This window comes from Parus major, chromosome 11 (assembly GCF_001522545.3).
Source record: "Parus major isolate Abel chromosome 11, Parus_major1.1, whole genome shotgun sequence".
NCBI classification, from domain to species: domain Eukaryota; kingdom Metazoa; phylum Chordata; class Aves; order Passeriformes; family Paridae; genus Parus; species Parus major.
In genome coordinates, this window is record NC_031780.1 from 7,909,755 (window position 1) to 7,930,998 (window position 21,244).

The 21,244-nt window shown below is 46.4% G+C and overlaps 1 protein-coding gene across 1 annotated transcript in view; it reads right to left on the reverse strand.

The window, feature by feature from the left end:
- CFDP1 (craniofacial development protein 1) overlaps window positions 1–21,244 on the reverse strand; it is a 62,244-nt gene that overhangs the window by 6,067 nt on the left and 34,933 nt on the right. The window lies entirely within an intron of this gene.

Consider the following 21,244-nt stretch of genomic DNA (forward strand, 5'->3'; position numbering starts at 1 on the left):
TTCCCCTGGAAGCAGCAGAGTTCATTACACACATATCTCAAGTGCTTGGTTTTTGTGAAAGGGCTTTTTCATTTATCTTCTTAAGAGAACAGAGAGCTTTCAGGCCAAAAGAGATCATTAAATCATCTAGTTTGACCCCTTGTATATACCAGGCCAAGCCATTCCACTGATCACCTCTGTGCTAAGTCTGGTTCTTTGTCTTCAGTTAAAGTGTTGTTTTCTGGAAGGCATCCAGCCTCAGTGCGTCACCAGCACTGACAACACATCTAGGAATTAACTATTTCATTGGTATTAATGCTTGATTTTCTGTAGTTTTAGGTTCAGGTTGCTGCTCCTTATTCTAAATCCAAGAACACTTTGGTCTTCAGGCAAGTCTCATTAGTGACGTATTTGTACAGCACTAATGAACTGAATTATGTTTATGCAAACAGATAGGGTTCCTTATGCCTCTCATTGAAATGCATTTTGCCCCAGCCCATACGTCACTTCTAAGGTTTTGTGCCCTTGCTTACGTTTCAATGCTCTTTGAAGATGGAAGCACAGAACTGCTTGTAACCCCCCTACTTCTCCTGATTTGTTTCTGTCCAAGCATCACCTAAATCCTGTTAGCTGCCCATTGAGTCCCAGTGCACGTGCAGTGATCCCATACCATCTCCTGCGTCCCTGTTTGGTAGGAAGATCTGTTTGGTCTTTCATCCCTTGCTCTTAGAGGAGTGAAATCCTATCCGTGCAGTGGGGCCCCCAAATCTCCCCTTTATGCTGGGAAATGCACACACAGGGGCTCAGGTCAGCCGAGCTGCCCTCAAAGGAAGAAAATTCTCAGGGATAGGAACCCGTAAAACAAACTTGTATTAACCCTTCTTAAACCCCCCCAGGAATGGGGGGCAAACAGCATCCCATTGAACTCATGTTTACACACATTCCAGAGATAACTTCAGGTCTGCGGGGCCTTTGCCTCTGCAAGAAGCCAGAGAGGAAATTACTCTCGTTCCTGAGAGATGAAGGAATTTGGGAAGGGGGGCCCCAAGGAAGGCAGCCAGGTGAGCATGGCAAATTGCTCTCCATCAGTGTTCTCTGAGCACACTCCTGCCCAGGGGTAGCTGTTCTTGGGAACGTATCCAAAGTTGTCCTTATCGGATCATTAGCATGGTTTATTCTTCCGTAATTTGCAAGCCTCTAAAGGCAAATAATTCTGCAGTTTATATGGAATTAAATCAAAGAAAATGACAACTCTGTAAGCCTCAGCCAGAAGACTCTCAATGAAAGAATGGCTGGCTAGAGTCACTTGGGGTTTCAGCTTCCTGACATAGATATATTGGGGATTAAGGACATCTTAGCAGGCTCCATAGCAACTGGACAAAGCTGCCTGTCCCTACTCAGTACCAGCCAGAGGAGCAGAAATGTCCTAGTACCTAGCCCTCTTATTTCTTTCAGTCCCATGGCTGGAGCACAGGCCAACAGCAGCAGTTGTTCACTCTGTGTGGACACAGAACAAGCTGGATGCTCTTTGATTTGCCTTTATCCCTGAACATCTCATCAAGATGTCTACAGCCCTTCACACCATGATCACACAATAAAACCTTGATTCTTCCTCAGCCTCCAATTCTGCCTTACTTTTCAAGGCATTGGGGCTCCAGGTATCCTTATCTGTAGGTGGCAGGGAAATGGTGTAAGGGGGAAAAATGGTCAAAGATGTTCTCAGCACAATATAAAACTGGAGAGACTTGGTTCCCACATCTGGCTACCCAGGACTACACAAGCCTTGCTCAAACCCAGTATTATCTGCGTGTTCAAGATGTGAGGGAGTCAGAGGAAAGGAGATATGACAAAGAATAAGGATGAACCAAATAATATATTGGGCAAGCATCCCCTATGGCATTCCCTGTTGTGCAGCTGTCTGGAAATTAGAGCCTGGTGGTCATGCACAGCACTTCCTCACACTGCACTGGGAGGCCTTAAAGGTGCCCTGAAACAAATCTAGGGAAGTGCTATGGCTGATCCAGCTGGCAAAGCTCCTCTGTCCCAAGCCTGGCAGGCAGAAGGTGTTTACATTAACACAAGGTATTCTATAACACATTTCTCTGAATACACTTTATTTTCCTGACACACTTGGGCTTAAGATTTTCCTACCTTTGAAGTGGGAAAAGCAGGGATGTAGAAATGGCAGGTGCTGTCCCTTGTCCCTAGATTTCTCCTAAATGGTTTTTTTTTGGACAAAAACCCCCCAAAACCTACCTCACCTATCCAAGGACACACACAGCTCATCTACATCCACTGACCTTTCCATGGCTGAAAGTCCACTCACTGTCAGTTGAAATACAGACAGATCTGACTGCAAGGACACAGCACACACCTGGAAAAATTCAACTGAAAGTTCTGGGATCTTTCCTGAGTGTTAAGAGAAATCTCTGCCCTGCAGAGTGACAAGCAGGCTCAGAGGCAGGTTCACACATGCCAGGACTGATCCTTTTTGGCTGAACCTTGGGCTGTTGGCTGCTGGTGGGAAAGAGCTGAGTTGGAACAGGGGCCAATCAGCCAAGCTGAGCTGCTGAACATGTCTCTGAGTGAAACACAAACTGGGACCCTCTGACAGGCCACTGCTGTCCCCAAACCACAGTGGAGGATAGATGGGAGGGAAGGGAATCAAAGGCAAGATGGTTCATAGTCAGAGGTGGAAGAAGAAGTGGTGCTGGTTTCAGGGAGCAGAAGCTGCAAATTAGATGAGGGCTGCTTATGATGTCTTTTCTTCCATGGCAATTCCTGGCATAAATTAACATCTGGATGCTCATATCCATCTGTAATGGTGCTCAAGACGTCCGTATGTCCTCTTGGCTATGAATCTCAGGAATATTGATTAAAACATTTAATTCACTCCTTGTTTGAAGCTATGGAGTCTGGGCTATGATATGGACCTCCATCAAGGGCATCTAGATAATCACAAGAACACCCACAAGTCAACAGTTCCTTCAAGGCAAGGGAACCTGACAAAAAAGGGCAGGCTATGTTGCACCTTTGTGTTGATGACTACTCCAGAAATATTATTAATATCCAATGTCAGCCCTGTGCTGGAAACTGGCTCTGGGCTGGACAACCTGGTTTTGCTCCTGTCCAGACAATTCTGTCCTGCTGCAGCAGGACCAGGCCTGGGCCAGGCAGTGGGGCCAGACACAGGCTGAAGGACATGTTTGAGTCTGCTGCTGAGTCTTCATTCCATGCTGAGCCTTTTATCACCCTGAATAAATCCAGCAAACCTGGGGGTGGGAATTCCTACGCTTGTGCCAAAATGAAGTAAATGAGAAACATTAAAGTCCAATTAAAAACTTGCTTGGCCTTAAATGCCTCATCTGTTTAAAAAGCAAGTAACGGGGCCTGATTAATTGCATTCAGTGCCAACAAGAGGAATTATTACCCTTTTTGTACTCATTAAGGGTATCTGCTGTGGCATCTTTAATCACTAAGGCATTTAAAAGAGAGAAAGTAATTTGCTAAGACATAATGGATCCCAGGGATGAAGATCAGGACAATCGCCTATTTAGGACACAAAGACACGCTCTGAATTTTCACAATTACAAAGCACAGCCAAAATCTGTTCCTGAACCAGAAAAAAAAGAAAAAGAAAAAAAAAGAAAAAGAAAGAAAAAAGCTGGGGAGCTCTGCCTTGGTGGGGGGATTCCCCTGCACCATCTAATATCATCAGGACAAGGACTGTGCCTGTGCATCATCTGGCATGGTCACACACAGGGACAAGCAGCAAGCCATGGGCTCCCTGATGTCCCACCATAGGTGAACATGCTCTGTATCCTTGTCCTTAACAATGATGCTTCCCCCCATCTTGGTGCAAGCCTGCAGCCTGACCAGGAGCTTGGAAAACTGCTGCTACAGCAATGATAAAGTGTCACTGCCACATGTAATCCCTGATGTCTTGTAACAGGAAGGTCAGCAGCACCTGGGAAATGCATGCTGGTTTACAAGAGGCAGAATTCATCACAAGCTTTAGAAAATACTCTTCCAGCAATTGGGAACACGGCTACAAAGGTTTCATAGTGCATCCCCCCAGCCAAAGCAGGATGAGTTCCTCTCCCACCCAGAGACAGGTGCTCTGAAGGTCTCCTGACACCTATCCCACATGCACTGAGGTTTCAGTACTTCATAAACCCTTCACTTACGTAAGTCTTCCCCCATAACTAAATTTCCTTGCTCAGCCTATGACTTGGTATCTTCTTCCTAGAAGCTACTAAAAACAGATCACTCCCTCACTTTTTGCAGCAGCCTTTTATGTCTTTGAAAGCTTTTCATATTGCTCCGCTCTCCAGCTTGCTCGTTCCTAGACTAAACAATCCCAGGTCCTTTCAAGCTTTTCTCATTCCTCATGGCTTCCAGCCCTCTGACCACTCTCACTGCTCTCCTTGGACTCTTGGCTATTGGCCCACGTATTCCTCAAAACGCAGCATCCAAAAGGGGAATAGCAGGAGTGATGGATTTGCCAGCACTGGGAGCAGGGGGAATGCTTCAGATGCCTTGGGAAGCACACAGCTCCTTACACGGCCCCCTATGACGTGTGCCTCTTTCACAACCGTGTGACAGCAGTGACTCAGGATGAACCTGTGATTCACCAAGATATCTGTCTGCTCCACTGCTGCCAAGCCACTTTCTTCCTCCATCCATGCAGAACATTCCTGTTATCCAGAGGCAGAGCCCTGTGCTGCTCTTCCTGTTTGCCCTCACATTTCTCTTGACACAGTGGATCTCAGATGTCTTTGCAAATCAGCCTCTCCTATCCCACAGCAGCCATGCTGCAGCTGTTGAAGAAAAAGCACCTCCTGTGTTTGTGAAATACCTGTGGAGACTATTTAACAGCTGAACCAGCACCAGTTGGCCTAAGAAGATCAAGGTGACTGGCCAGAAGCGGGCAGGGACCAGTAGGGTCAGACTGCAGGAGCTGACAGATCATGTCCAACACCAATGAACAAACTGAGCCCAAAGGACACTTAAATGTTGGCCAAGGAGCCAGCAGTGTCCCCAAGCTTTAGCTTGACCTCCACCCTTGGGGATCACAAACCCTCTGCTGCTCTGCTTCTGCTGGCTCCACAGACCACAGACCCTGTGCTACTTCTCCCTTGTATCCTCCTTGCTGTGGATAACAACTTTGGTAGCAGAAAGGTCCTAATTCTGTCATCTATCAATAGTTTTAAGAAGGGATCAATTTGTAAGAAAACACTGAACATGAAAGAGAGTATTACTGATTCTTAGCTAACATTTCAATGCTCCCTCACCCTTCTTCTTGTTATGCCACATTTTGGGGAAATAATGTGAGCAAACACACAGAAGAGGATAGTCACTCATGTAAGCAAATCACAAATGAGTTGCTTGTTTTTCCCCCACTAATGAAAACCAGCCCCCTAGGCCCCAATTAAACAGTGGCAAATAACCTGTTCTGCCAGTGAGGGTCTTGTGACACAGCAGCTGCTGCAAGACTTGAAACAAGAAGAGTGTTTTTTTAGATTATGCTGATTTCACCATGGCATCCCACACACCTTGCAGCTATGGGGTAGAGGAAACAAGACAACAGAGTGGGGCAACTTCTCTGGCCTGATTGCAAGGTTTTGCACCTCCCAGAGCAGAGACAATTTAGTCTTGGACACTCCATCACATTCCAACATCCATCCAAAACATCTGGTGACTCTCCATGAGGCACTGCAGAGCAATCTTTCCTTCTGCAGAAATAAATGTGGCCTCACAGAGATGACATAATTTCATCAGTAGGAAAACTTGCAAGGCCAGGAAAGCCTCTGTGCCTTCTGCCCCAGCCCTTGGAAGCAGATTATCAGAGATCACCTTTACCAATTACCATTTAAAAAGGCAGGTTACACCTACAACCTATAAAAAACCACTTTCAAGCGAGGTTCAGAACTTGATGGATAGTTTTTCTTGTGTGTTAGATGATGAGACTACTGCAAAGGGGAGTGTATTTATGACATCTGGCAGAATAGGATAAGCAGGAGGCATCCATTCCCAGATCTCCAGCATGGAGGAATGGCTTTCCAACAGCTTCAAGCAGAATAACCCAACTCAATCACACACTACAAAACAAACCACTTCTCTGCTGGCTCCCTGCAGCACTGAGCAGCATGTCCAATCCCACTATCAGGACAGGGTGCTGGCAAGTAGATGTCACCAAGTGCAGAGAGATGGCATCTCAGGCCCCAAAGCCCTTAAAGCATCATTCTGACCACCCAGCCCTGGCTCTCCCACTGTCCCTCTCCTGCCCCTGCCATTCCCTTCCTCACTGGACTTGTGATATTTACTTGCAGCGCAGCAATGGCTGCTCTGTTCCTTTCACCCCAAGTGCTTTGATGGCAGATTCAGGTGAAAAACTTGCCCACTCAGCAAAGAGAGGATTTTGGACATTGTATTATCTTTTCCTTCCACCATCTGCTGTAAAACTGAATAGTTTCCTTAACTGCAGGAAATGGTTCTCATGCAAACTAACCACAGCTGGGCAACTGATGCAGCCAGTAAATACTTTCATATTAATAAAGTGGGATATTCCTGCCCAGAGCACCATGGAGCAACTGCACTGCTGTTCTTCCTTCCGTGTGCAAGGGTGTGAGAGACACTGCACGAGAGGGATGCGTGCAGAGACCTGGCTGCTGCCCATGTGCCAGCTCTGCTGCTCACTCTTCCTCAACAGAGGGAAAACACTGGCAGGGAACAAGAGGGGCATATAGGAAGACAAGCACAGTGCCAGCAGCTCTTTAAGGTCAGGATGGACTGGCTGGACGGTGCAGAGAGCAGCAGAACAACAGTGCCTGGTATTGCTAGCTTGCAGATATCTTCCCCAAAATGATATAACAGGTCTTGTTCTTCAGAACCTAAAACTGACCAGCTCTTCTCACCCCCCACCTCACATAACCAGCTGAGGACAGAAAGTCTTCCAGGAAAAACCCAACCTCATTTCTACTTTCCCCTCCTGCCCCTACTTGGCATTGTTTCCCCAACAGGCTCTTGGGTGGATACACAGAGCAACCTGGCTTGTTCTCAGCTCTGCCTGTCACAACAGGTATTTAAAAAAGCAAACAAGAAAGCCTCTTTAACACCAAACAAACAAACACTGAAATCCCAGGTGGAAAGAAAAAGCAAGCAAGGAGGAAATGAAGATAAAAGCAGGGTGGATGGTGCTAGAGGGTTGGTGATGATCCTGTTTGGAGGGTACTGCCCAAGGCAGGCTGGCAGGAAGAGGACTGATGGGTTCCCACTGCCCAGCCAGGGTAGCAGCGCCCAAGGAACTCACTGCCAGCCCAGTGGTGCCTGTCCATATGCTCCACTTGCTGAGCTGGTAGTAGGTATCCAGTATGTACATCATAAAGCACACACAAACTGAGCCAAAGAAGCTGCCTGAAGTGCTCTAGGAGTAGAGGGGATTTTTGATGCAGGGTTATATCTTTGTAGTGAGGGCCGTCAAACTTCCTGCACTCTGAAGAGCAACAAGCACAAAATCACTGTGGAAAAGCAGCCATGGCTGGGACAAAACCCACAGCACACAGCAGAGTGGGCAGCCGTGTCCAAAGGCAGCAAGAGATGCAAGTGCAGTGGGAAAATAGGAATTAGCCTGCCTGTGATCCTGCAAGCAGACCAAGGCAGACTGACTTCTGCTGCATGGAGGGCTTCGCTGACAGGAGTCAGCTCCTGGTGAAAACGTTCTGACTGCACACTTGCAGAAGAAGCATGATCTGACTATAGCAGGACCAGCCTCAAGTACTTATAAGGAACAAGGAAATGGGAGTTTTAACATGAGTTGATAGTGTGAGTTAACTTTTCTCAGGCTTTTGTTCAGGCTTGCCAACCCAAGTTGCTTTGTCATCATTGCTTTTGCAATCTCAAGAGCTAAGCCGAGTCCCAGGTCCTTTCTGATTTCTAATGTCACCCCATACTCCCTGAGACCTCAGACAGTCTCACGGTGGAGACCCCTATATGAACAGTGATGTTCACTTCGTTCTACTTGTAGGAAGTCTTTGACACTGGCTCCATTGAGTCAAGGAGGCAATCCCTGAGGAGGATCACAACTAAAGCACACTAGTATTCAAATAGCAGTGTGATAGACAGACAGAAGAGGAGGTGTAACCTGTCCAGAAGGGAGAATGATAGCTCTCCTTCCCACAGCCAGGTTGTATGTTGAAAAGTTTAAGATGGGGATAACAGGCACCATCAGGCAAGGACAGTCACTCCATCCCAAAATCAAAGCCTGGCTGAGATGATGCGTTTTCCATCCGTGTGGAGAGGCAAGGGCAGATGTGACAGAATAAAAGCCCACGTGATGTTGCCCTGGTGAGGGCTGCTGCAGGCAGTAGCACAGTTTGCCATGGGCACAGTTGATTCTGGATGTATTTGTGTCTAAATATAGTCAGTGGGGGAACAAAGATTTGTCACAGGGGGAAAAAACTATGTCACTGCCAATTCCCAGCAACAACAGCAAGCATTGCCTGACAAAAGTATTTCATAATGTAATGTTCCAGTATTCCAGGTTTATTGCTGGATTTGTTATTAATCCAGCACAGTGAGTTTGGTTGTGACTTTAGAAGTTGTGCAATGCTGCTCTGGAAGAGTGCACCTCACCTTGAGGAGAAAAGTAAGTGTCATGGAACCAGCTTTTGAACAGCAAAACTGACACAGCAGCTGGTGAAGGGGCTTGCAGAGCACCATGCCATGGGCTGCCAGCAGAGATACCAGTCAGTGACTTCTTCTCTAGTTCACTCTCCAAGATACACAAATACTTCATCCTATCTTCATGTCATGGACTGTACTGGATAGGTCTTTCCAAAGTGCAAAGCTGGAAAAAGAGAACTAAGAGCTTCCATGTTCCAAAACAGGACAGCACCTTATTCTCCAGTCCACTTCCCAAACTGGGGAATAACTCAGGTGTAAATACACATAATACTGCACACATGAATACAGTCATTCCAGGAATAAAACCAGTGCTGGGTCTCCATGTACAGGAAGAAGGCAAACCTGCTGAGTAGGAGAGAGATGGACTGTTCTAGGTCAGGAATGTTAGAGAGCAGCAGCAATACCACAGCTCTGCCAGAGCTGGCCTTTCTTTCCTCAGGCAGGTCCCATTCTGTGGTATCTAGATCTGCACCCACTTCTCTGAAGGGCCTGGAGTCTCATTTTACAGGCTCTGGACGATGTGCTCATCAAAAGGCACAGCAGTTCTTGGGGAGCTGACTGGCTCAGGCAGAGCCCCTGACCCGCAGGTTCCCTTATCAGCAGGAAGGGCTCATTAGGGATTGGACCAGGGTTTCCTGCTCAGGACTGAACCCTTTGTGAAGGGACTGCTGCCATGGAGAACCCACTTCCTAACAACCAGAGGAAGCAAAATATTTCCCTTGAGCCTCTGAGACAAAGTTGCTATGGGGTGGATACCAACAAAATCAAGTTGCACTTGTGGAGCTGGGTAGCACTCAGCCACGCACAGGCTGTTACTGCAGGATAAAGGTACTCCCAGCAGCATCCTCGCCCGCCCCAGAGCCAGGGACAATTCAGAGCAGCATAAGGCCCCCTCTGTACCAGTGTAACTGCAGCTGCCCTCTGGGCTTACTGGCAGAACTATTTTAGCAAAAACAAAATCTCACACCCTCCTAATCAGTATGACATTGTGCAGAGCCCAGGGCTCGCTCTGGCCCCCCTCCAGCCTGGAGCACAGACAGAGGCTGTTTCAGCAGCAGACTCTCCTAATGCACTTGCAGCACGCCAGCCAATTATATTACAATATCTGTGCATGGAGTTCAACCGGAGCTTAATTGAAAGAACTGTAGCATTCAAATGACTTCTGATACTGTGAAGATGTTAAGGACTCCAGGCCAGCACTATAACCAGCCCTGTCTGATGCTCAGCTGACGGGTAAGGACCTGCAACTTGGGCTTGGTCTACAGCCAAAGCTACGCCCCTGTTACACACAGCTCTGCAGCTGCAGCCAAATGCTGATGGAGCTGGAGCTGCCCTCTCCCAGCTGGAAGCTGCAGTCACTCCTCATGTGAGCTCTCCTCCACCCAGGGCATCCACGCAATACAAACCAGACCTCCTCCTGCCACTGAAGGACTGCATACATGCACCAGAACTCCCCAAACTGCTCCCACATGGACTAAATTGCATTTGCAAAGCACTGCTTGTATTAATTAATTTTATTGAAAAAATCTCATGCATGTTCTTCATATATATTTTATATTCCTCTTAAGTTCTTCAAATGTTTAGGGATAATAAACGTGCAGCTTCAGATGGACTTTACAACACCAGCACAGAACTAGTGCAGCTACCCCACGCCAAGGTGGCAGGCTACATTTAATTTTGTACCTTAGTGCTGCCACTGAGACTGGCAAGAAATGCCTCTTATAAAGCTTTAACAGTCCACACTGTGTAAGAAATGTGCAAGGGTGGGGGAGGAAGGTGTCCTGCTTCTACCATTCTCACTTCGGACCCAACAGACAGAAATCAGCAGAAATTCACACATATTCAAGCTGCCTGTGAGCTTACACTCCTACATGGGTGTGAGGCATCTCACACCTAACAGCAGGTAAGAGCAAAAAATAAAAGTGAGAGGGCACGATGCATTTGGTACTCAGGTCCAACAGGTTGATGACTTGAAAGCTGTCAGAAGCTACTGCAGGTGGTGTCTGTGGCATACAGCACACTTGCTGGGCTCCAACTTGGGCCACACACTGAAGCATTTTAGAGTAACACCCTGCATTACGCCCATATTTAGCCATGGAAACAAGTGTGACTTGACTTTCAAACACTTGCAGCTCTCACTGACTTCACTGGGTTCAGTTGAGACGTTTCAAATAAAAGAGTAACGACCACAGCTCTGGGCTGGGATCAAGCACAGGCCAGTTTTATCTTAAAAGGCATTTGTTTGAGAACATTCAGAGCTGCTAGAACCAACAGCACTGAAGTTATTTCACCATGCAACCTTAAAAATGTTAACAGCTTTGTCTGCAAAACGACATGGATTAATTGGTGACCAATCCTTAAAAAAAGAATAGTTAGAAAAAAAATGCTGGCAAACAGAGAAGAAGTTCTTTCCCTCTTCAGAGGCTCACTCCTTCCTCCTTTGTCTAACAGCAGATCCTTTGTTCAAGACTTCAGCTGCAAGCAGCCCCAAGGTACGAAGGGAATGTCTTGATTATGACAAGCTCTCCACACTGGTGCACAGACTCAGTTTTAATCGGCAGAGAAACCCCTCCAAATCAGGCCTAAGAAGTCCTGCTAATGGAATTGTTCCAGTGCTAAAGGGATTTCAAAGTGAATGAGTGTGGATGGCTGAGCAGCTGCTGTGATTCCCAGGTCACTCTTTACAGCACAGTGTGTCATGCAAGAAGGATCCAACACCCAAATCACCCTTGAGAAAACAACCCCCAGTGTCCCCCAAGCACTGCAGAATCCCTTCCTCTGTCTCTGTGGCTACTAGACAGCCTTAGTATTTAGTCCTGGTTAGCTTCCCACTGTATCAGATCAATGCCAGGCTTTGATCAAAATGAGGTGAGAATGGCAGGACAGAGGCATGGAGGGACCCCCTCCTAGCCCAGCAATTAATCTGACAGCATTAAGAATAGATCTGATTAAAACAAATACACTGCCTTCCTCTGGCAAATGTTCACAAAGCTCAGCAGCCTAGGAGAGGGGAAAGTTCCCAGGAAATTAAGTGAGGGTGAAGGAGAATCAGGGCTGCATAGCAGAAATGCATCACTACAACAAGCAACAAGCTAGAACCCAGTGGAGTGGTTGCTTTGCAGTGTTGTGCAAGTTAACCAATAGCATAAATATAATGCATTGTCTTCCAGTGGAAAGCCTGGCCTGGCAGCACGTGGGACTTTGGGGGACCATAAATGTTTGGGCACTGCTACAAGCAGTCATAAAATATAAATGAGGGTTTGATCACGTTTAATTGCTTTTGGGAAGGGTAATATCACTGGGGGATCCATCACAATTACTTTCTCCTGTTCCAGCCCAGATTAAGAGCTGGTCCAACGATCCAGATCAAAGAGGGCATTTCGGGGGTAAGGAAAGAAGAGAAATACCCTAAAAGCTTTAAAGATGTTTGCCACATAAAACATGATGTCCAGCTAGGAGAGAACAGACAATAGAAAGTCAACTGATGGAAGGATGTGCTCTTCTTCTCAACAAGAACAAGGCTACAGAAAAGCTTAATAACAAACCAGAGGACAGCGTAGAGAGCCCAAAATGTACATAAGAGGAAAAACTAAGATTATCCTCTGTTTCTCTTCCAGGGTTTGACTGAAGTGTTTTAAATGTTTGAGGCTGGCAAGCCCACTTCCCAGTGCCTTTTGGCTTTGGCAGCACTCACTTAGAACTGCCCTTTCTCTTCCCAGGGACCCACCTCACTGGAAATAGACTTCAAGCCTCCAGAGGAAGAAAATGGAAACAGCTGACTTCCCCCAGCCACAAGCTCTGTTGTCACCTTCCAGCTGGAGGCAGGCAGAGGGGTAAGAGCAAGGCTTCCCTCCTGCCCACACAAAGCTGCAGGCTCCCAAACAGATTTTGCAGCTAACATCACTCACCAAAATCTCCTCAGAAAGCCAAAGCTCCCCTTGAACATGGGGACTGCAACCTGGCAAGGCTCCCACCACCTCCAGCAACCTCATGCAGAGGGGCTGGCAGGGCCAGGGCTTTCATGACACATCATCTCTGGAATTCACTGTTGAGTGTCCCACAGCCTCTGCTTGGTACAATGCCAGAGCTGTTTCTCAAATCCTGTGTGACCTACCAGCTGTTCTGGGCAAACCAGGAAGGCACACATCCTCCAAGAGAGACGACAAGATCAGTGGGCTGCTGATGAATGAACAGACTAATGCTTCACAAAACTCACTCCACACTCTTGGTTGGAGGGAACAGATTCAGCTCCCTGGCTAGAGGAGCCTCCATGATCCCAGGAAGGCCTTTAGCCCCCTTGTAGCAAGACTTTTGTCTCAGGAGGCAGAAAGCTGTGCACTGAAAGCACTGAGCAAGGGAGGCAGGTTGCCAGCTGAGGACTCAAACTCCTTCAGGGAACTATAACAGTTACGTGGTAAATGCATTAACCATGGGAACAGCTTCCCAAAGGATGTGGTGGATCCTAAATTTTAAGTCTTTCCATTGTGAGTGGATGCCTCTTTGAGAAATGCAGGGTATAGTTTGACCACAAGTGCTCACAGGGAGCTCTCAGGAAAATGCCATGACTCCAGAGAAGGCAGGGGCTCAGAGAGGGTACCCAGGCAGGCACTTGGAACTCTCAATCACCTAACCTATGAGATTCCTGCCCTTTGCACTGTGCCATGGAAATTCAAGACTTTTCTTGGCTACTCTCCTTTCCCATGTTTCTGTCCAGCCCACTTTTCAGCTGTTTCTGTGATCTGCTTCAGGACAACTAAATTGCTTTTGACCCAACTTACTGAGCAACCCTCTGAACCTTGTCACCCTCTCTAGCTGGTTTTGTTTCCTTGTTTTTCAATTACAACCGGATCTCTTAGTAAAAGTTTCTCTGCCTTATAGCTTGAGATTCTGTTCACCCAGCACCAGTTTCTTGGCAAAACTCCCAGATAAGCACTAGTGAAAGCCTTCACAGCATGCAGCACCCAATGACCCACACTGCTAGAGTCAGGTCTTTCACCATTCTGCCTACTCTCAGCTCCTGGAGAGCAGTCCTTGGCAAGAGAGAGGAGACTGAATCTCACTCATAGCATAACTGCTCATTTTCTCTAACTTCATCTGTGACAACTGCATCAAGGAACAAGGCTGTCACACTCTGCCTAGGAGCTACCTTGGGATATCCCTACACTGGTACTGCAGGGTGCTCACTGATGTTAAGCACCCAGTTACGTCTGTATTCTGAGTCCTCTCCTGTCAAACCAGCTGCCTCAAGCTGCTCAAAACATTTGGTGGTTTCCAGTGGAGAAGCTGCTTGTGAACATTTCTGATGCATTTCAGAGGCTACTATTAGCAAAGGGGGAGAAAAATACATTTGAAGGGAGAGGAGAGGGACATGCTTTGCCCTGCTCCTGACTTCATTCTGCTGGGCTCTCCAGCACCAGGATGAAGCTCTGCAAACAGCCAGGTACAAGGAGGTCTTGCTGAACCTCCCAGGAGACCAGTCAGAAGCAGGAAACTTTCTGCATGAACAAAAAAATTCCCTTATCTGACTCAATTACAGTAGTGTTTGGACAAAGTGTTCTTGCCCGTATCTGGACTGTAATCTGGTATTTCAGCAGGGCTGCTCTCAGGTCCCCAGCAACACTTAGCTGATCCATATGCACCTTGGTGGAAAGTGTTATATATAAAGTTCCTCCTTTTCTTATCTCTTGGCTTTTGAGTTTCTAGTTCTCTTCAGGGTCTATAATCAGAGATTTGAGTTTATTTATAACCAATAAAAAACCTCCTCCATGGTATCTGTGCTACAGCACCTCTTCTATGACTCTTTTCCTTCCATTCACAAACCTAAAGCACTTCCATGGGCAGAAAAGGTGAAGCAAGGTAAAGCCTTGCCAAGGGAAGAAGTTCTCACATTATTCTCATCCAAGAAAGCAGCACAAAGGGAAAAAGACAAGAAGGGATGGCTCACATCCCTGGGTCATGGCAGAGAGCTGGAAAAGGCTCATCTCCAGGAGGACAGAGTGCCAGCACTTCTTTTTTTAACTTAGCAGCAGCTGCAGAATTTAAGCTTTATTAAAAGCCTATTTTGCCCTTGCTGCTGCAAAGGAAACCAACTCCCTCCTCTCCTCTCCCAAATAAAAGGCCAAAGTGTGCAGACAGACATCCTGTAATGTCACCTTAGAAAGAGGTGGCAACCTGACTCATCTTAGTGGAACATGCACAGAGCAATTTTACTTCAGTTTGCAACAAATTAAATACATTGCTCCCACTGCTGATCCTTGCTTTGAGGTTTTATTATGAGCAATCCAACAAGCCTCCAATATTCTCTGATTACAAGTGTAAGAAAGGAAAGGCAAGGAAAACAGGCGGGCTGGATTTTGACGCTCTAGGCATCATTCATTTCACAGTCTCCCACTCTGTTTGCAGCACTGCTGCATGCAGGAGCCCTTTCTCCTACAGACACATGCAGTGTGATGGGTCAAAAAGACAGACACCATTTAAACAGCCTTCCTATGACACATATAAATTTAACACAAAGAAGAGATTGCTTTATTTGCCAGGTCAGAACAACAAGAGATATAGAGTACTGAACTAGATACCACTCACTAAATATTGTTCTCCAACGGCTATTTTAAACCTACCTCAATTTATAGATTAATCTGCTGGATCAGTAATTTAGGCTATTTGATTATTAGCATTTAGAAGTATACATTTCTGGGAAGGCTGAAAATGTGCTTGTGATTTACAAAATTACTGCAGGGTCTCTAGTGGATTATTTGTCAGAAGCAGGTGTTCAGCATTAGCCACATTCTCCCTTCTCTCCCCACATCCAGGTTTAGTATCAGCAATGAAATACCAACTGTTCCTGTAGCATTTACTCTAAAACAGAAAAGCAAGTGTGAATCTTGTTCCCCTTCCCATTTCTAGCCCACTGCCACACAGTATTAAGGCTTTAGGATGATGCATATCAACCAACTGGGCTGTGGGGGAAAATGGGACCAGAAAGCATCCAAGTAATCTGTGCCATCCCCACACCCTGGGGAGGGTACCCAAAGCCTGCCACGACAAGGAACATTCCTGCTCTGCATCCGTGCTTGTGGAGGAGGATGGTGCCAGCTGAACAAAACAGATTTGAAGAGGGAAAGAGCCACTCTGACACTGTTTGCAGCTAGCTCCTCCTTTTGCCCAGCCTTTTCCAACTCTGACCCCAAGATGCTGCTATCTTTCAGGCTTGCGTTGGGATTTCCTCTGTCAGTAGAGCTCTTTAAAATTGCAGCTGGAAACCTCGTGAAACACCAGACTAAGCATCCTTCCTCAAACACTGAGAGCATGGGCTCAAAACCCTCCTGGAGCCTGCAGTGTCTGCAAAGCAGGCAGTGAGCATTGCTTCAGCTGGGTCTCAGCATGGCCCCTTTCATAACACAAAAGGAAGCTTGAATCCCTTAGGGCTCAGATTTTTTCCAAACTGGGTAAACACACGCAAACACACATTATTTGCATGCACAGTAACTGGGACAAAGGATCTGTGGCCAGGTAGCTGTCTAACTGGTGGTCCAGGCATGTGGTAACATGTGTGCAATCCTAGAAATCTTGGGCTAAAAGAGACTTATCTCTAGAACGGCTCTGTGCTGCTTCCAAGTCTTGCTTTGAGATTAAAAAGCAGCCTTTGTTGTTTGGAGTATTATAATTTCAGAAAAAAACCCCACCCCTGCTCAGCCCCCCACCCTAAAGGTTTCGTTTATAACCCAAAACATCAGTGCCTTAATAACATAAGGTCAAAGCCCTCCAGTCATTAGGCAGATTATATTTAAGAGCCCTATGTGCAGCTGATCAGAGGCTTATTCCTTAAAGGATTGAAATGGCAAGCCAGCGCACCTCAGCAAGCAATCTTTTTTAATAGTCAATTAGCAGAGATGTGCCCTTCTGAGCTAAAGATCACTGCAAACAAAAAATATATATGCACCACCATCAGCTTTCCTCCACTTCTGCTATTAAATCAAGCCAGCTGATCTGCTCTTTCTTTAGCTGGTAAGGCAGGGATGCAGTTAGAAGTCACACACAGCAGTTTTATTCCAACCAGGATGGCAACATTCTTGATAATGCAGAGTTTTTTTAGACTAGAGGGGGGCTGGATAGACTGAGAAATCAATAGCAAAACCCCAACTTTTTCAATACAGTCTTGTCTCTGAGCATGTAACTGAACTAGGGCAAGACACAATCCTCCAGCACGGTCCCCCTTTGCAGTTCCAGATAACTAAACCCCACATGCAGTGCTATACATCTGGCAGGAGGAAGAGCTAACTAAAGGCAGATTTGCAGTGTTGATGTATTAGTACCCGCCAAATTACAGCAAGGGCAGGCCACCTACATCCAGCCACATGTTGGCAACAAGCAGTGCTGCAAACCAGAGCACACATCCAAGTTTCACAGGCACAGGGACATCAGTGTAACCAAGAGCACATGGGAGCTCTTCTCTCAAGCTGCCAGCTCCAGTGTTCAAAAGCCCAGTCAGCCTCTGCACCCCCTCCAGCTGAAGTTTGCTTGAAGCCAGGCATTGCAGAAAAGGAACAAAATCAGAAGCAGCAATAATTTGCCTCTTAGTTTCCTACCCTAGCTTAAGGCAGCCAGAGTGGCTGTCCTTTCCTACCAGCCTTTAGAGGCAGAAATTTTCTTTTCCTTGCTCCAAAGTTGAGGTTCTTACCTGACTGCTTTCCCTCAAGAATTCAGCTTCTGAAGGAAAATCTGCCAAGTATCTGCAGACTTGGCAGTTCATTCAAAGCTAGCATCACCCCCTCCCACAATCAGTCAAATGTGACACTGGGTGACTCAATTTGCAATAAGAGGCTTGTTCTGGTTGGTTAAGAGTAGAGCAGAGCTGTTTTCCAGAACACAGCCTGGAGAGTCTGATGGAAAGGTTTATGCCACCAAATCCGTGCTCTTCACTGAGTCCCTTTTTTAAGAGTTTCAGCAGAAAAACTAAAGGGTCAAACTGCTCAGGGAGTCTGAATGACCATGTTGGGGCCACAGACTGTGTGAATGACCCTCTAAAATCCTCTGTGCTGGAGAAGGTGAAGTGCAATGTCATACTGCAGAAAAACACGGTTACTTCTTCCAGGCAGCAGCAAGAGCAGGGTATGAAAACTGTCCATACTGGCCCAGCAGCATGGACACAACTACAGAATTTTCAGAAGAACACTCTTCTGACACAACATGAAAAACTCAGACACAGCAAGCAGTCAATATGGAAGAGTCAATTGAAGGCACATCAAATTAGGGTTCCTCCTTGCTTCTGGGTTACCACAAACATCTCTGTAGGCTGACACCTAACCTGGGGACTCCAATTTACTCTCCTGTTCCAAAGAACAGGAAGAATACAAAGATGCCCAAAGCTTGATAGCCAGCCTGGTGACAATGTGCAGAGAGAAACTGAAGCTTACTTTCTGCTCTTATCATTGCCATGCTGACTCTGTACAAAGGGAACAAAAACAAAGCAAGACTGCCTGAATGCCCTTTCTCAGCAGCAGAGTTAAACAAGACTGATTCTGAATGGCAAAAGACTCTGAAGTTGCCACTAGAGACGATCATTTTTCACAGTATACCCTTGCCTGAATGCAGCAACAGGAATGAATTCTGACAGAAGAAAAACTGACAGTTTTTGCCATTTAAATATATGCCTAAAGGCCCCACTAAGAAGCAGGATTCTTAGATTATGAACAAAAACCCCCTTCAGTTTCCTTCTCACTCACAGCAAAATCCTACAGGAGCATCTCCTGGGTGGGGTGATGCTTACCTGTGCTCAACTCCACGGTGAACAGAGCAGATGGGAAAGTCTGCATTGGTATAGTCCCAAGTAGAAACTTCAGAAGGCAAGTGTTTATTTTACCTCTTTCCTCTCCTTTGAGCTGAGGCTGGCTCTCCCTGCTGGCTTCCTAACCTTGCACATTTGGTTGAGATGAAGGTGGGAAGAAGCAAGCACTTCTTTCAAACTCAGGAGCAATAAAAGACTGCAGGGACATGAACACAGGAGCAGAGAGGCCAAAGTTACAGGTGATGGTGGTTTGTAACAGGAAAGGTGACCTGGAAGAATTAACTCTCAGGGTTAAAGCATCACAAGGAATGATGCTGCCCTTCAGAAGAAGACAGACACAACCCCTCAGCCCTCTGTGGGTGTGAGGCACACCTTGCAACTTGGGGAAGAAAAGAGCAGTACACAGAGATGAAGGACACAGAGATGAAGTCACATAGCAAACTCAGAGGCAGAGCCAGTGTGTACTGGCTCCTAGCTATGCCTGGCTACCAGGGTCACCTCCTCCTCACCTTGCACTTCTTTCCTTCGGATTGTACACTACCTGTATGTGCAGCTTGGCTGAGAAAGCCTGGCTGTGCTGTGGAAGTGGTGGTAACTCAGCTATGTGTCTAATCCAGATCAGGGATTTTCCTTGCTGTGCCACGGTTCCTTTGCTTTTTTAGCTTATCCGCTTGTAACAGCCTCGGGGTCTGAAGGCAAAATCAGACAAGCAACAAAGGGCACTTTCAGCTGCAGGGTTTCCCCCAGGCCTTCACCCTGCATAGGGTGGCTGCACCCAGAGCCACATGAAAAACCCAAGCTGGTTTGGAGCACACCAGCAGCAGGAGGCACAGATTCACTCAGCTTCCCCAAAGCAGCATTGTGCCTGGCCTGCTTAGCATCTCCATTATTCTCCAGACAGGCTGGCTTTGCCTCACATCTTCCTCATCCACAACGTGTGCCTCTGGTAATGCAGAGGGTGCTGAGTCTGGTGTGCCCAGCTCTTCCTCTCATCCCCAAATCTATGGATCATGAAGTCAGAGTTTTCTATGTCCAGTTAAGCTACTAACAAAGCAAGCGCCCCGAGACACTGAGTAAATCTGTTATGCCACATATAACCTGCTCACCATCAAATCCTCTTCAAGGAACTTCATCACTTGTTTCAACCTGCTGACATAACAATGAATGGCTGGCAGGAGAACGTTAAACATGGTTTCAGGCTGCTCTAGAGATGGTTGTGTGGGAACAGGTCACACCCTTCTCCTGAGCACACGCTGGGGCGAGTGCAGTCTCTACACTACTCATTTCTGAGGTCATGCAGCTACAGCACGAGAAGCATCTTTGTTCCTGCCACATGTGTCTGCCTTAAAGGGGATATGAAAGCTGCTGGCTTTGTTTAACACTGGGATCCATGCCTTTCAACCCCCTTCCCACCGTTTTCCATACAGACAGAAGATCTCCAAACTCTTTTCCTTGCTTCCTTCTTTAAGTTTAGAACAAGGTTAGTCTGGTCCTCCCTGATTTTGCCAAATAATTTTCTGGAGATTGCAAGCATGACTATTGATTGAAGAGCTGGAGCATCACAAGGCTAGTGAAGAGGTCCTTTTCCCAAAAAGTGTTCGATAGTCAGCTGAAAAAGCAAAAGCAAGAGACTAGAGGAATCTCTCAGTCCTTCTCACATTACACCCTTCCCTTTGTTGTTCATGTTTAAAGTGTGTGAAGCCCCATATATTTAATTCCCTGTACATTGCTTGGTCTCCTGCATTGCAAGCAAGGCTATGTCATGAGAACTCCAGCACAGCACATCCTTACCCATCAATTTTGGGAAACAGGGCTGGGCTGTGGTAAGCAGTAGACCAAGAGGAACATTGTTCTATTCCCTGTAGGACCTCCACATGCTTCCCTACCCCCACACCATTTGGAGGAAGCAGCAGGGAAAAGAGAAGCATGTTAGACACTTCAGTCTATGGTCTTTTTCATATCTGCAAATACAAGTTTCTTATTAAAAGATAAAGAAAAACCCTTTCATCCTTTACGTCCCAACCTAATCTTTAAATACCCAGTGAAATATAAGTAATTGAGAGATGCCTTTAGCAGCTGTGGGCTCAGTCATCCCTTTCATGTACGTAGGCAGAAGATGACTAGGACTAAGGGTTGCTTAAGTTAAAACTGACATAGTGTGATCTCTGTGCCTGGCAATGAATATTAAAAGCAATGACAAGATTGACATTATCTAGCTGCACTCTAGCTTCTACTTCCCCCCCCCCAATTTAAATTCTCCATTCCTCAGTTCTTACTGCAATGACCTGAGTCAGGAAAATACAGCTCAGGCTGACAACTTCCAGAAGTGCCTGCTAAAGCCCAGCTTGTAGTGTGCCAAACTGAAGACACTTAAAAGAGCTCAGCTTACAAAGCAACACAATTTCCTGAGAACAAACATGAATAAAAACACTCCTTGTGTGTCATGTGCTGTGCACACGTTTGAAGTTTCAAAGAGGCACCCCTTGATTTTTTTTTCTAAATGTTGCACAACATTGCTAAATCCTTCTTCACCTTCACAACTAGATCTGTTCTCTCAGAAGTGACTGCAGAGAGGCAGTAAGGAACTAGAGCTCTCCCACATGCTCTAGGGGACCACATTAGCTACAGTTTCTGCTCCTAGTGATGACAGATGTTTTCCTGAATGTGTACAATTATCTTTTTTTCCCCTAAAGAAATGCCTTAAAAGCTGCTAAGTAGCTCTAACTGAATGAGTGGTCGTTAAACAAGGGCATAAGACAGAACAAGCAAGTTGCCAAAATGCTTTCTCTCTTTAAA